Source organism: Alexandromys fortis, unplaced genomic scaffold (assembly GCF_014885135.2).
Source record: "Alexandromys fortis isolate MF-2015 unplaced genomic scaffold, M_Fortis_MF-2015_v1.1 scaffold_235, whole genome shotgun sequence".
In the NCBI taxonomy this organism is placed as follows: Eukaryota; Metazoa; Chordata; class Mammalia; order Rodentia; family Cricetidae; genus Alexandromys; species Alexandromys fortis.
Window position 1 is genome coordinate 1,731,086 of NW_026068114.1, and position 14,962 is coordinate 1,746,047.

The 14,962-nt window shown below is 48.9% G+C and overlaps 1 protein-coding gene across 1 annotated transcript in view; it reads left to right on the forward strand.

The window, feature by feature from the left end:
* LOC126490096 (notch homolog 2 N-terminal-like protein A) overlaps nucleotides 1–12,162 on the forward strand; it is a 137,398-nt gene extending 125,236 nt beyond the window's left edge. Inside the window, exons 27-34 of the mRNA XM_050124779.1 lie at nucleotides 661–803; nucleotides 918–1,128; nucleotides 1,867–1,963; nucleotides 3,611–3,776; nucleotides 5,193–5,494; nucleotides 6,694–6,841; nucleotides 6,957–7,054; nucleotides 7,828–12,162. The gene's annotated coding sequence lies outside the window, so the exon portion shown is untranslated. The remainder of the gene's footprint in view (nucleotides 1–660; nucleotides 804–917; nucleotides 1,129–1,866; nucleotides 1,964–3,610; nucleotides 3,777–5,192; nucleotides 5,495–6,693; nucleotides 6,842–6,956; nucleotides 7,055–7,827) is intronic.
* Nucleotides 12,163–14,962: the final 2,800 nt, after the last annotated feature.

A 14,962-nucleotide genomic window follows, 5' to 3' on the forward strand; every position in this document is an offset into this window, starting at 1 on the left:
AAGGATCCTAAGGAATAAGCTAGAGCAAGTAGGAGGCAGGTGTTGAACTTTTTAAATGCTGGGATTTGTAGTCTTTTTCCCAGAGTTGCCGCAGAACCTTCACTCATGATGCATCTTTTGAAATCATTATTGCCTCACCTTCAAGACCCTTCGTTCCTGTGCTCGACAAGCCAGCGAGGTTCTCCACAGCTGTCCTGACATTCGTATCCCACTGTTTGCTGACATCCTATAAGTTTTAGCCCTTCTGCTTGCTCTGGGTACAGGCACCTAGAGAATGTGGGCCCAGACTGTATCTACAGAGGCATATTTTTAGTGAAGCGCTAAGTACCACTGTGCAGGTGGGCCGAGGTGGGGGGCGATGCGATCTAGAACCCAAAAGAGGGGAGCTGTGCAGACCAGCTATTCCCCATCAGAAGAGGGGAGAGCTCTGTAGACCAGCTATTCCCCATCATCCAGATTACAGGATGTGAGCCTCCAGGTGGGAATCCATGTTCAGTATCTAAAGGATTCTGGTTTCTGAGTCCTTGCCCAGGGTTGGAAAGTTTGATGCAGGAGGAGGGAAAGGGGGGTCACATGAGCCTTGTTCACTGAGCCTCCAGACCTGACCCTTCATCTCTTCCCGTCATCCCCCATTTTCCTCTCCTCTCTGTCATACCAAAGCTCCAAGGTGTTTCTGGAAATTGACAACCGCCAGTGTGTCCAAGATTCAGACCAGTGCTTCAAGAACACGGATGCAGCAGCTGCTCTCCTGGCCTCTCATGCCATCCAAGGGACCTTGTCCTACCCTCTGGTGTCTGTCGTCAGTGAGTAGCGTTGCTGTCGAAGGGAAAAGACTGGGAAAGGACCTCACTGGGGCTCACCCTTGCTGGTAAAAAGTCCATGTCTCTACAGCGTTGTCCCTGTCTCTGAACTTTCAGGTGAATTCGATGCTCCCAGAAACGCCCCGCTCCTCTACCTGCTTGCGGTCGCTGTTGTCGTCATCCTGTTCATCATCCTGCTGGGGGTGATCATGGCGAAACGGAAGCGCAAGCACGGCTTCCTCTGGCTGCCTGAGGGCTTCACCCTTCGCCGAGACTCCAGCAATCACAAGCGCCGCGAACCCGTGGGACAGGATGCTGTAGGACTGAAGTAAGAGGGTTTGCCAATATGCCACCATTCACAGGATAAGCCCAGATGAGCAGAAAGGCATCGTTTCCTGAGTCATAATTTCATACTATGCTCTCTGCCTTTAGTCACCCTGACCACAGCCCCTCACGGCTTGTCCAAGTCTCTGAGCACAGCTCGACTTTACTGTGCACACACGTTACGATGGTGCTCAGAATCTTAGCTAGAGAACACTGTTGGTGGTGGTGAGCCAACAAAGGCTGGATGCTCAGGAATGTCACAGGGGATATTGCCCATCATGGCTGGTAAGACGGCTCAGTAGGCGAAAGTGCTCTCTGCCAAGCCTGCTGACCTGAGTTTGGGCCCCAGTACCCACATGGTAGGAGAACAGAACTGACTTCCAGTTGTTCTCTGTGTAATGTGATTGTAGGAACTGAAGAGTTACCTCAGGAGTCAAGTCATGAACTGACCTGGGTTCAGTTCCCAGCACCCATGCTAGGAGACTTACAACCCTTGTGACTCAGGCTCCAGGGAGCTGACCCCTTTGGCTTCTGCAAACTCCTGAACTCACATGCTCAGATGCACACACAGACACCTACACATAATTTTTGGAACGAGTAATGTAACTTTTAAGAAGTACTGCTCATCCTGCCCTGTCAGGCCATGTCAGAGGGAAGCCCAGGAGTGTGCTGGTAAAACGTTCAAAGCTACCACATTTGCTCAGCCATAACTCCTCTTGTTTTTCACTGGAATAATCATCAGAAATCTCTCGGTGCAAGTGTCAGAGGCTAACCTGATTGACTCTGGGACAAGTGAACACTGGGTTGATGATGAAGGACCCCAGCCAAAGAAAGCCAAGGTAAGCTGTCCAGGCCAAGCCCTGTTGCTGGCCATCTGTAACCATATTCCAAGTGTATCTCTTGCCCGGACAGCGGCTCTCCTAGGTCCGCATGAACAGCAGGGGCCTTTGGAGGATCGACAGCACTGGTTGCCCATGTATATTCTTGAGGGAGACCGTTTAAAACGGTAACGCTAGCCTGCCTCTGGCAGTGTGCTTGCTGAGTCAGGACTGGGGGGTGAGTGCTCACAGTTCTCTTTACGGAGACATCTCTAGCACTTCTATCGGAAGAGAGGGATTACACAGTGAAGAAAGCCAAGGCCACTGACTTCTGGGGAGGTAGCTCAGCGTGCTGGCTGAGAAAAAGCAGGTCTTGTGGTCCTAGCATTCTGGAGGCTGAGGCAGGGGAATCTCAAGTTTGAGGCTAGCCTGAGCTACCTCCAAAGCTAAACAAAACAAACAAATGAAAACATTGCTCTAGTCACACTAAAAACATGTTCAAGTGACAGTCTACAGCCTGAGAAGGTTGTATTTAGGGATATATATGCATTCAGCAACAGTTAAGGAAAAGGGAGGCCTGAATTTGAAAGACAGTAAGGAGGGATCTAGGGAGGATTTGAGAGAGGAAAGAGAAGGGAGAAATGTTGTAATTATATTATAATCTCAAAAAATGGAAGAAGTAACAAATAAAGACCCTTTGCTCTGGTCAATCAGAACTGAATTTAGATTCAGAAGCCTGCTACTTTATGGTGGTTACTTAAAACTTCTTTGTATTTAATATTCCTTGTTATAAAATAGCGGTAATAATAATAACAACAACAACAACAGCTCTTTCCTTTCTGAGTTGTTTGAGGAATCAATGCAGCAGTTTCTAGAATGCCCCTTGCCTAGCTCCTATTACAGAGAATTCAGTAAAGCAGATGATTTTACACTCACATGGTTATTTCTCCTTGTCCTCCCTCAATGCTTGCTCTTGATTGAGTACTCTGTTAGTGAAGCTGGCTGCCTTGCACAAGGTTCATTCTCCCTCTTCAAGACCTTCCAGTTGAAAGAAAAGCAAACTATTGCATGTTTTCTCTCACATGAACAATCTGTATTTAACTAATAGAGAGATAGACAGGGCAGGAAAAATATACACAGGGGGGTGTTTGGAGGGAGGCGAGGAAAGGGGTGTAGGATCAGCAAGGTATAATGATACGTTTATAAAAACCCAATATTTTGCAAACTACATTTCTTTAAAGATAACTTATATTTGCTGGTGTTAAATGCCATGTAACATGGTCAGCTGAGTAAAAGGATCAGCTCTTTAAGGTCAACAAGAATTAAAGTCTAATTCCATTTGAAGAGCAAGAAACAGTCAAACAGAAAGTTGGAGGAGACTGTCGTAGACAGAGACGCAGAAATGAGAATACGATGCTTCAAGAATTTGAAAGTAGCATATTAGGGCTAGAGCCTAGAGTTTGGGGGAATTGCTGAGAGGCACCAGCGTGACCGGGAACCACAACGGAGAGCCGTGGGAAGCCACAGTGGTAGTGATGTGGACATGGACAGTTGGGAGAGGGAACATGGAATGGAGGCTAAAAGATGGTGGGAGACTGCCGCTCCTCAGCCCCTGTCCGCAGCCTCAGAAGGGCTCGGGCTGATGAGAGAACTATTTTCCCTATCCAGGCTGAAGACGAGGCTTTGCTCTCAGAAGATGACCCCATCGATCGACGCCCGTGGACTCAGCAACACCTTGAAGCTGCAGACATCCGCCGGACTCCGTCACTGGCGCTCACTCCTCCACAGGCAGAGCAGGAGGTGGCTGTGTTGGACGTGAATGTCCGAGGCCCAGGTCAGTACCTGGCCATACCTCTTTAATTCTACGTGGTTGTTCAGCCTTTCTCCCTCTGCCCCGGTGCCCCTGCCCACTCCACAGACACCAACCAAGCTTGAGGAAGTGTATGTTTGAGAAACACACCTGTGGGGAAATTGTGAACCTAGGCACAATGAGGCTGATTACTCAGTGAGTCAGCCTGACCACCCGAGTGTAAGCCTCAAAATCCATGGAAAAGTCAGACAGAATTGTCCTCTGGCCTACACAAACATGTCATGGCTATGTGTTTGCGTACATACATGTGCGCACACACACACACCATTTTCATACAGTGATTTTTTTATGTGCTGTAGCGCATGTGCATAGGTACATGCCATGCACACGTAGCAAGATAAATAAATATGTAAGTATTTTTAAATTTTGGGCTAAAACCCAGGGCTCAGTGGTTAAGAGCATTTGTTGCTCTTACAGAGAGCCTGGATTCAGTTTCCAGCACCCATATGGTGGATCACAACCATCTGGAACTCCAGTCCCAGTGGATCCAACACCATTTTCTGGCCTGCATGGGCAGTATATACGCATGGTGCAGAGATACATGTAGGCAAAACACTTGACCACATTAAATAAATAAATTCTAAATTTTTTAAATTAAAAGTGTGGATTTTAAAGAAAGGAAAGGATTTGTCATTGCTTCACATATAACATACTAAGAACAAGCAGGCTAATTAAATGAGATAGATTTTAGGGGGACAGAAACATAGTATCTGTCTTAGTCACTGTTCATTGCTGTGATGAGACACTGACCAAGGCAAAGGAGTGAAGAGCCACATCCCAACAGGCAGGCAGGAAGAGAGAGACAGACACAAATCAGAGACAGAGAGAAAACCCAACGCAGAGGACTGGGACACGCTCAGCTGTAAGATCTCTTGCTGCACAGCCTGAGGACAAGTTTGGATGTAAAGGGCCTGGCATGGGCTTTGGAACCTCAGTGACAGACCTCCTTCAACAAGAGCACACCCCTAGTCCTTCTGAAAAAGTGCTACCTCCTGGTATCTACGCATTCAAATATAGGAGTCTTATGGGGGCTATGATAACTCAGTCACCACAGTAGAGCTTGGAGAACTAATGTGGTTTCTGTTTTAGGCATAGAAGTGTATTTATATTGTCTATTTAAAATGTTGTCTAGTTTAAGACATCATCATATCACTTAAACTCAAGCAGAAAAGCTTGTTTATCATAAGGAGGCTCCCCTAGATCCGAAGGTGACTGCTTTCATCCCCATCATATGACCAGCATTGGCATGTACAACCTGTCACAGTAACTGCACCCACAGGGGACTCATTTCCCATGGCATGATGGTGTTCAGTGGAAAGGCTCCAGTAATGGGCTAACTTCCTTCTCTTTGGACACGCTTGGCCCTTTTCCTTCCTGCAGACGGGTGTACCCCGCTGATGCTGGCTTCTCTCCGAGGAGGCAGCTCAGATCTGAGCGATGAAGACGAAGATGCTGAGGACTCTTCTGCCAACATCATCACAGACCTGGTCTACCAGGGTGCCAGCCTTCAGGCGCAGACAGACCGGACCGGTGAGATGGCCCTGCACCTCGCAGCCCGCTATTCTCGGGCTGATGCTGCCAAACGCCTCCTGGATGCCGGTGCAGATGCCAATGCCCAGGACAACATGGGCCGCTGCCCTCTTCACGCTGCGGTTGCAGCGGATGCCCAAGGTGTCTTCCAGGTAAAGAGCTCAAGAGTTGGTTTGAATGTGAGGGATGAGGTTGCTCAGGGGACGGGCCTGTTGTGGTTCCCTTCTATTGCTTTGATAGAGCACCACAACTCCTAATTGACTTTAATGGGGCTCTGCGTCCGGAGGGATAACATGATGGTGGGGGGGGAGGCATGGTGGCAGGAGCAGCAGAGAGCTCACACCTTGAACTGCAGGCAGGAGGTAGGGAGCAGCTGTGAATGACACAAGTCTTTTTCAAGGCCTGCCCTGTTACATACTTCCTCCAGTGAGACGGTACCTTCTATTCCCTCCCAAATGGCCACTAACCAGCGTCCAAACCATCAGATGTCCCTGGGGACATCTCGTTCACACCACCACAGAGCTCTTGCCTCCAATCCTGAAAACCCGAGTTCAGTCCCCAGGACCCACAGAGTCAAATACGAGATCTAATGTAATTCCTGCAGGTTGTCCTCTGACCTGCACGTGTGTAGCACAGCACAGACGTGCCTGCACACACACTAAGATAGCTTTCATAGGGCTGTTATGTTTTAGTTTTGCTAAAACACTTACTGTCTCACTAAATTCTTTCAGAAGTCTTTGAGAAATTAGTTATGCTTGACAGAAAAGGGAGGAAAGCCAGCTGACCTACTTTAAGTAGCCAGAGAGTGATTCGGGCGGCAGCAGGGTGAATCTCTTTCAGCAGTATTTGGATGTACGAAGATGCCTCACAACGCACAGGTCAGATGGGAATAGGAAGTGGTCTACATCATTTGGCCAGTGTTAGCTCTCTATAGCTCTGCCTGTCTGTGGGCCTGCAGCTGATCACCAGCATGAGTTGACAGTGTGTTCCCTGATACGTATGATTGTATCCTGATGAGGAAACTGGAAGTGTTCTGGATGACCGACCTCAAGCGACCTCAAGCTGTACACACGACTGAAGTTGTGATACTCACCCCACCCCTGCTCACACAACACAGACATTTTTTTCTTAGAGACCAGAACAGCATCCTAATGGGCCAGTATGTCCCGATTGTCTGTCAATGGATCACCCATTGATTCAGCAAATATGTAACGATTAGCCAGTGTAGTGTCTAGGACAAGAAGGTAATACAGTTCTGCTGCCCTCTAGGGACCCCAGGGCGGCCTCTCTCCGATGCTTTTCTTTCATGGTTTTCTTCATCTAAGGGACTCTCTTTCTGCTTCTCTCCCAGATTCTGATCCGCAACCGAGTGACTGACCTGGATGCCAGAATGAACGAAGGTACTACACCCCTGATCCTGGCCGCCCGCCTGGCTGTAGAAGGGATGGTGGCTGAGCTGATCAATTGCCAAGCAGATGTGAATGCAGTGGATGATCATGGTAGGGGCTAGGACTGGGGTTCAGATTCTTGTTTTTTAAAAAACAAACAAAAGAAACCCAGAGTACTTAGTGCCAGTCTCCTCTTCTGTGTGCTTATAAAACGCTGTTCCCGCAGGAAAATCCGCCCTCCACTGGGCAGCTGCTGTCAATAACGTGGAGGCCACTCTTCTGCTGTTGAAGAACGGGGCCAACCGAGACATGCAGGACAATAAGGTGAGCGCAGAGCCCAAGGATGCTCTTAGCAGTGTTGCTCTCAGAGGCCACTTATGGCAGCTTTTCGGCATAGCCAGGTCCAGAGTCCCTGAAGGAGAAGAGGGGGCTTATTGGGCGGAGCCCCTGCCTGTTGTGTGCTCAGTCATCACGCTGTCCTAAAAATCACTTGGCATGACCATCCTGCTTTCTCCCTCAGCAGTCTGTCTGCTCCGGGGCTCTCCTTCGCGCTCACCACCACCTCTCGCTTCCTTTCCTTGCTCTCTGTGCAGTTCTCGGTTTTTCTGTCCTTGGATACCACGGTGCATCTTTGTTTGAGCTGCCTGCCATGCTCCCCTCCTTTATTCCTCTTTCATTTCTTCTTTTCCTCTATTTTGGTTCTTTCTTGCCCCACCCCCTCTCTCTCCTGCGTTCTGAATTCTTTGCATACTTTGGTTTCTCCTGCTCTCTCTCTTATCTGTAACCCGGTTTCCTCTCAGCACGTTGATAAGCTGGTCTCTCTCAAAGGAATCCCTGGCTCGGCAGCCTGCTCTATTTCACTGATTCCTTTGTGCGAAGATGGTGCTCCTGAGAGTACAGGGAGTCCTTTGGGAGAAATGAGATCTCTGCGGAAATCAAAGATAGGCGTTTACATAGGAAGATGTCTGGATGTCACAGCAGTGAAATTTCCTAGGTGAAGCACTTAGAAAACAAATACTGAAGAGATAAAAGAATAAAGGTTAGAAACCTTCTTACGTTCTCTGGGTATTAAAATGCATTCTTGGGTTTTTCTTCAGGAGGAGACACCTTTGTTCCTAGCTGCTCGGGAGGGAAGTTATGAAGCAGCCAAGATCCTGTTAGACCATTTTGCCAATCGGGACATCACAGACCACATGGACCGCCTTCCCCGGGATGTGGCTCGGGATCGCATGCACCATGATATCGTTCGCCTCCTGGACGAGTATAACGTGACTCCGAGCCCTCCAGGGACTGTGCTGACATCTGCTCTGTCGCCTGTCCTTTGTGGGCCCAACAGATCTTTTCTCAGTCTGAAGCACACCCCCATGGGTAAGAAGGCCAGACGGCCCAACACCAAAAGCACCATGCCCACAAGCCTGCCTAACCTCGCCAAGGAAGCCAAGGATGGCAAGGGGAACAGGAGGAAGAAGTCTCTGAGCGAGAAGGTCCAGCTGTCCGAGAGCTCGGTGACTTTATCCCCTGTGGATTCTCTCGAGTCTCCCCACACATACGTTTCCGACGCCACATCCTCTCCCATGATCACATCCCCTGGAATCTTGCAGGCCTCACCCACCCCTCTGCTGGCTGCCGCTGCCCCAGCTGCACCAGTGCATGCACAACATGCACTGTCTTTCTCTAACCTTCATGAGATGCAGCCTCTGGCTCCCGGAGCCAGCACCGTGCTTCCCTCAGTCAGCCAGCTGTTGTCCCACCACCACATCGTCCCCCCAGGCAGTGGCAGTGCAGGAAGCTTGGGCAGGTTGCATCCAGTTACTGTCCCAGCAGACTGGATGAACCGTGTGGAGATGAATGAGACCCAGTACAACGAAATGTTTGGCATGGTCCTGGCTCCTGCTGAGGGAGCCCACCCTGGCATAGCTCCCCAGAGCAGACCACCAGAGGGGAAGCACATCTCCACCCAGCGGGAGCCCTTGCCCCCCATCGTGACTTTCCAGCTCATCCCAAAAGGCAGCATTGCCCAAGCAGCTGGAGCTCCCCAGACGCAGTCCGCCTGCCCTCCAGCTGTCTCAGGCCCCTTGCCCCCTATGTACCAGATCCCAGAGATGGCCCGTTTGCCCAATGTCGCTTTCCCGCCTACCATGATGCCGCAGCAGGAGGGACAGGTGGCTCAGACCATTGTCCCAACCTATCATCCATTCCCGGCCTCCGTGGGGAAGTACCCCACACCCCCTTCCCAGCACAGCTACGCCTCCTCAAATGCTGCTGAGCGAACCCCCAGTCACGGAGGTCACCTCCAGGGTGAGCATCCCTACCTGACACCATCCCCAGAGTCTCCCGACCAGTGGTCAAGCTCTTCCCCCCACTCTGCTTCTGACTGGTCAGATGTGACCACCAGCCCTACTCCCGGAAGTGGTGGAGGAGGTCAGCGGGGACCTGGAACACACAGGTCTGAGCCACCGCACAACAACATGCAGGTTTACGCGTGAAGAGCCTGCCTCAGGCGTGGAGACAGAAGTGCCTATAGTATGTGCTGCTGAGGAACAAATGAAGGTTATCCGAAGAGAAATGAAGAAACCTCTGTAACAGCTTTTGGAGGCAGGAGAGAAGACGCTCCACTTCCCGACAAGCGAGAGAAGCATTATTTTCATCTTCACTGAATTTCTGTGTGGTTTTAGGGGGAATTCTCCCTCTTACTAATCTTTAACCAGCAGACAAGTTCATGGAGATGCAAGACGAACACAAACCTCGAGGCCCACTCTTCTTTTTGGAAAATGCTATGGATGCCTTTTTTTTTTTTTTAAGCCCAGACACTCTTGCAGCTTGAACATCATTTTAAGCCCTGGGGCATCTGAATCCGGGAGAAGATTCTGCTCTAGAATTGGATTGGGACTCGTCCCTGGGGTTCTGCCCAGGTCAACCTGTCTTACCTTCTCAACCCTGGAAATGACCTTGACTTCTCTTGGTGCTTCCCTCTCTGAACCTGTCCGCGGTTGCTCCCCATCCGCTTGTAATAGGCAAGACTTTTGTGCTTTTAATCATTCCTGCCCTGGAAAACAACGACAGCCTGTTGTTCCCACATGCCCAGCGCCCCAGTGGAGCCTCCCAGGGTTTCCTCTGGGTATGGCTCTTAGCCATGGCCTGTGAAGTATGCTTCCATGGCAAATGCACATGCTGTAGTCTTCATGTTTCATTCCAAAAGGAAGGAGAAAGTGAGATATCCGGGGGATAGGACACCCCTTCAGAACCTGCACCTTAATTCTCTCCCCTGCGTGTGGGTGTGGGCCCCATATCCACTCACCAGGGGGAAAGGGTATAAGTTGTTCTTCAGTTTGTTGGCCTAGTCAGTATAAAAGTGCATTCTAGGAGACCTGGGTACTATGATATTCCCATTTTGTTATAAATTAGGAAAAGTGGGAGAATGTTGGAATGTCCAAGAGATAAGCTAACTCGCTCAAGAAACAATTGCCCATCTCCAGGCCCTCCATCGACTGCCACTGTGAAGCACATTTATCACCAAATCTTAGAACGCATTGATCCAGCAGATGAAGGTACTCGTGGCTGCTGCACTGCTCCTGATAGATGCCCTTGCAATTTAGGACCGAACTTGCCTGAGACTCAGGGGCCCAATGACTGTCACCTTCCTTCTGACACAGTTTTCTTTCTTTCACACCGCACTGTGTGGTCTGAGTTAGCAGTGCACACGGTGGGTTCTCAATAAAGACACGGGATCTGTGTTCATGTTGCAGGAGTGGAGAATGGACGGTCAGCCTCCTGGGCACACATGAAGCAGCCTCTGCTCATCTTTGCTGCGTTTCCTTCCTTCCCTGGAGTCCCCTTCAGCTGACAATGGCTGAGACTAGCTTGCTTGTGTTCAGGTTAAGACTGTACCTCATCCAAACCTGCTTCCCATGCTGTGGTCTCAGCGGCTTCCCGGACTCTCAAGAGCAGAAGCATTTTTTGTCAGCTGTAAAACTGGGATGGTAGTTTTCTCCTCCTCCCCCTTAGGCAGTTCCTAGATGGCCCTGTGGCCATACCATTACTTCCCCCGGTGCCATGATGCCCACGACACAAGGAAATGAGTTCTGCGGGAGCATTTGTGTATATTAGTAGGTGAATCACATGGGGAGTGTGTTTGTTTTAGGGTTTTTGTTGTTGTTTTAATAATAGTCTTTATTCCTGCAATAGTTGAAATAAGTGTCTCCCCCCCCACACACACACTCATTTGTCAGTTTGTAATCCCCTATAGTAACTCTGTATCTGTTACCATGGTCGTCTATAATCAGGTGGGGACTTTTACTCCCATTCAGGTTCATGCAATCAACAAAAACAATTCGTTTCATCCTGGGTGTGGCAGATTAAGTTTGGTCATTCAGTTCTGTTCTCCTGTGGTAGCATCATCTCCCAGCCCACTTTGTTTTATTGCCCTAAGGACTGTCCCCCCAAGGACCATCAGTCAGTCCCAGACTAAGAGAACTCCCCACTCCCCAGCTCTAGTGCCACTGCCTGCGAACACCTCTAATCCAGCCACTGGGTCTGTTGATACACTGCTCCTTCCCCAGACACAATGGAGAACAAACTTGCTGTCTCTCCCTCCAGGATCTCTCAGAGCGGATCCTTTGGGTTTAGGAGGAGGGATGTGAAAGCTGCCATTACAGACCCCAGGCCGCAGAGATGAGGACAACACTGCCAGTTAAGCATCCGGTCCATGCCGGATGTTAGAACTCTTGACCTGTGCGATGTCTAGGAAGGGAGAGGGATGGGTAATCCCTTTCTCATAGGATCTGAATCAGAGGCTAAATTCGTATGGGACACAACCCTTAGTCCATGCATAGATCCCTGTTTTGGATTTATTTTTATTTCTATGAATTCTTCCTTTCTTTGACTTCCACCTGTCTTTGAGGATTTTTTTAATTTGTTCTTTTTGTTTGTTTGTTTGTTTGTTTTAAGCATTGTTTTCTGACTTATGCGATGGTGGGGGAATTGAAGGAAAGAGACTGAGTTAAAGATATCAGTGAAAGGCTTCAACACAAGTCAGTCACATCACTTGGTTAATCATGGACACTTGTAAGCCTTTCGTAGAAAAGAACCAAAGGTATAACGTCTGTTCGCATGTGGTTCCAGAGCCCAGACTTTAGCCAGCGTGTTGAATGTCTGAGGACTGCTGGGAAGGACACGCGTCTATGTCCTGAGGCCCCCACCCATAACTGTTTTGGTACTATGGCAACCTCCTTTGTACATTTCCCTGAAAAGTGAAATTATATCTGTTTGTATGAGAAACTCAGTAACCAGAAAATGACTGCATGTTCCTGACTGAACATAGGAAGGAAAGTGCACACTGTTTTTACCTTTAAGATTTTTCATTTTCAAAGTAGTTTACGATGAAATTTATATGAAACATTTTTATCACAAAATAAAAAAAGGTTCCATGTCAAGGCTCAGTGGAGTCACACGCTGCCCTTTTCCAACTCTGTGCCCTTGTTCTGCAGTGATCACCTCAGAGAGTCATAGTTGGTGGGAGAGACTTCATTTTCTTCTTCCCAAATCCTAAAAAGCCTGGTGCTGGAGTTCTCTGATTTCCTTGTCTGGTTTGATCTTAAATAAATGCTTCTGAGGGGAAAGTTTCCATCCATTCAGAAGCATCTTAACACGGAGCCACCGTCCCACCCCCACCATAGCTAGTGACCAACAGACAGCTGCGGACCAAGTACCTCCCAGCGAAGTGGAGAGTGTTTGCTGGAGCAAGAAGTGAGAACTGGTATAGAAAAAAAAAAAAAAAAAACCCTACTGATGAGTTTACCCATACACTGTTGGTTTGGATGGACTTTTGTGCAAGATATAACATATAGGGTTATAAAATAATAACAAGTGCATTTATTGTTAGAGTCAGTCAGTGAGACATGCACACACGCTCTTGGTGCTGATGCAGTTGTGGTGTCAGTTGTCTCCTAGCAACCCTCCCATCTATCTTATTTCCATATTCTCTTGTTTTACACACACTTCTAAATCATGTGTGCATGTTTATAAATAAGTTTTTTTCTGAAATGACTTGATTAAAAATCTTAGGAGATACTTTGGTTAAGAGACTTTTGATAGGTGTCAAGTCTTCACTCACAGTTACTCCCTAAGTATTATAATTGTACATAAACCACATTGGACCCCATGTGGGTTTTATATTAGGGTATGGAGAAAATTATTAAGCACCTAAGGGTGACGCCCCACAGGCTGCCTTCTCAGAGCTGGAGTTGCCTTTCGCAGACTTGTGGTACTAGACCTTCCTCGGGAGGACACTTCCTCCATCGCACTGAGCTCATCCTACCGTTTCAGCTGTAACCTTGCAGACTTGCCCTCAATTGTGCAGGGCTCCAGACGATAGGACTGGATTCTGGTCCGTGATCATGTGAAGAAAGGAAGTGAGGTGTCCCCTCAGTCAAGCGTCCAAATAGCCTCGCAACCCAAGAGCCTGGACTGGCTCACGCCAGACTGAAGAACGAAGTAGGCAGCCTTCTGTAACACCAGCACGCTGTCCGGGATGAGGGATGTCAGCGATCTGCCAGCGGCTTAGTGCCTTGCCTGCCTCTGCCACGGAGAAGGAGTAGGCTAGAGAGAAACAGACTACAATGTTTCTTTTGGCATAGACGAGTAAACGACTTTCAAGTGCACACACATTCAGATTAGGGTAATTTAAAGTTTATTTACAAGGGAATGAAACAGATGACTGTATTCCCAGCACTTGGGAAATGAAGGCAGGAGGATTCCAAGTTTTAAGATCATCCTCGACTGTACAGCGAGTTCAAGGCAAGCCAGGTTTACACAAGACCCTGTCTCAGTGAGGGAGACCGTGTGCATGCATGGGTATTAGAAGTACAACTGTCAAGTGCAGAGACCCCTGGTAGCATTGGCAAACCTATTAACCCTCTCGAGTACAAAGGACTAGAAGTCCAAAAAGTTAGTGGAAGCTGCGCAGCACAGATGCCAAGGCACACAAGGAGCCTTAGGTACCTCTCAGAGGAAACCAAGGAATTAACCGGATCTCACTCCCTTTCCCACCACACCCTGAGAGATTGATTAATCCAAGAGGACTAGAGTGGACCTGAATGTGTAAACCCTCCCTCAGTCACGTCCTCCAATCACATTTTTGGCCTAAGCCCGCCCTCGTCACGGCCTCCAATCACATCTTTGGTGTAAGCCCTCCCTCGTCATGCCCTCCAATCACATCTTTGGTGTAAGCCCGCCCTCAGGCATTGTCCTCCAATCATATCTTTGGTGTAAGCCCTCCCTCGTCATGTCCTCCAATCACATTTTTGGCGTAAGCCCGCCCTCGTCATGTCCTCCAATCACATCTTTGGTGTAAGCCCGCCCTCGTCATGTCCTCCAATCACATCTTTGGTGTAAGCCCGCCCTCATCATGTCCTCCAATCACATCTTTGGTGTAAGCCCGCCCTCAGGCATTGTCCTCCAATCACATTTTTGATAGCCTTCCCTGCTGGCCTGTCATTGGTTATCAGTGCAGAAAACACAAAGCAAAAGGAATTATGTGTCAGTAATCCTGACAAAACTGCCTTACCTGGCCCACTACTGTGTTTCCTTACCATAGCCATTGATGGCCCAACCTGGAGTCAGACCAGCAGCAGGGTGGGAGTCAGGTGCTTGCCACCACCGCTGATAACCTGAGTTCCGTTCCAGGAACTCCCATGGTGGAGAAGAGAACCAACTCCTACAAGTTGTCCCTGGACCTCTACGTGTGCCATAAAGGAAAACATGAAATGAAGAAAAATAGAGATTCCTCTTACTTATAGATTTAAAAAAAAATCTAAATCAACTGTTACCTAACTAAAACTACAATATATATATATATATATTAAAATGCTGCAAAATCCACGGCAGTAGAAATGCTGTAGGTCCCAAATGGTGGTAGCAGGCCATGTGGCGGCAGAGAGCAGGCCTTGGGAGCAGCCAGTCCCAGGCAGAGATGGCTGCCGGTCCCAGAGCGGTGGCCCGAGCAGTGGTGGCGGGCCATGTGGTGGCAGGCAGCTGGCTCTGGGAGCTGCCGGTCCTCAAGCAGTGGCTGGTCCCAGGCAGGGAGACACATGGCGGGCGGGCAGGAGACAGAGACATGGATAGACATGACTTGCAGAGTGAGGTTGAATATTTATTCAGGGGGTTGTGGAGGGGAAAGGGTGAAAGGGGAAGAGAGAGAGAGAGAGAGAGAGAGAGAGAGAGAGAGAGAGAGAG